This window comes from Cucurbita moschata, unplaced genomic scaffold, assembly GCF_002738365.1.
Source record: "Cucurbita moschata cultivar Rifu unplaced genomic scaffold, Cmos_1.0 Cmo_Scf00021, whole genome shotgun sequence".
NCBI lineage: Eukaryota > Viridiplantae > Streptophyta > Magnoliopsida > Cucurbitales > Cucurbitaceae > Cucurbita > Cucurbita moschata.
The window spans coordinates 435,686-436,052 of NW_019268537.1; the positions used below are offsets into that span (position 1 = coordinate 435,686).

Genomic DNA, 367 nt, shown 5'->3' on the forward strand with positions numbered 1-367 from the left:
CTCCCCCTCCCCCTCCTTCTCACGCCATCGCTCGTCTTCCTCTTCTTCTTCTTCTTCTTCTTCGGCCGCAGCACTGAGAGAGCAGAAGTGGAACCTCCTGGGATCTTTGTACTATTTTTTTCTGACCCTTTTGAGTACATTAAAGATAGGTACAATTTCTGGGCCACCCCTCTTTTGTATTTATACCCTCATTCCAGACCCACTCCCCCGCTTTCTTTCCTTTTGTCTGCACCCCCTCATTTGAATCCTGAAAATGATGCCTTTTCTTCTTCTTCTTAAAACAAACATGCCTTTTCCAACACCCCTTCAATTTCTCCATTTCCTGCTCTGATTTCCCCCCCCCCCCCCCCCCCCCCCCCCCCCCCCC

The 367-nt window shown here is 50.4% G+C and overlaps 1 protein-coding gene across 1 annotated transcript in view; it reads left to right on the forward strand.

Moving 5' to 3' along the window:
• Positions 1 to 8: 8 nt before the first annotated feature.
• LOC111458240 (AT-hook motif nuclear-localized protein 15-like) overlaps positions 9 to 367 on the forward strand; it is a 2,209-nt gene continuing 1,850 nt past the window's right edge. The window contains exon 1 of the mRNA XM_023100755.1: positions 9 to 149. The gene's annotated coding sequence lies outside the window, so the exon portion shown is untranslated. The remainder of the gene's footprint in view (positions 150 to 367) is intronic.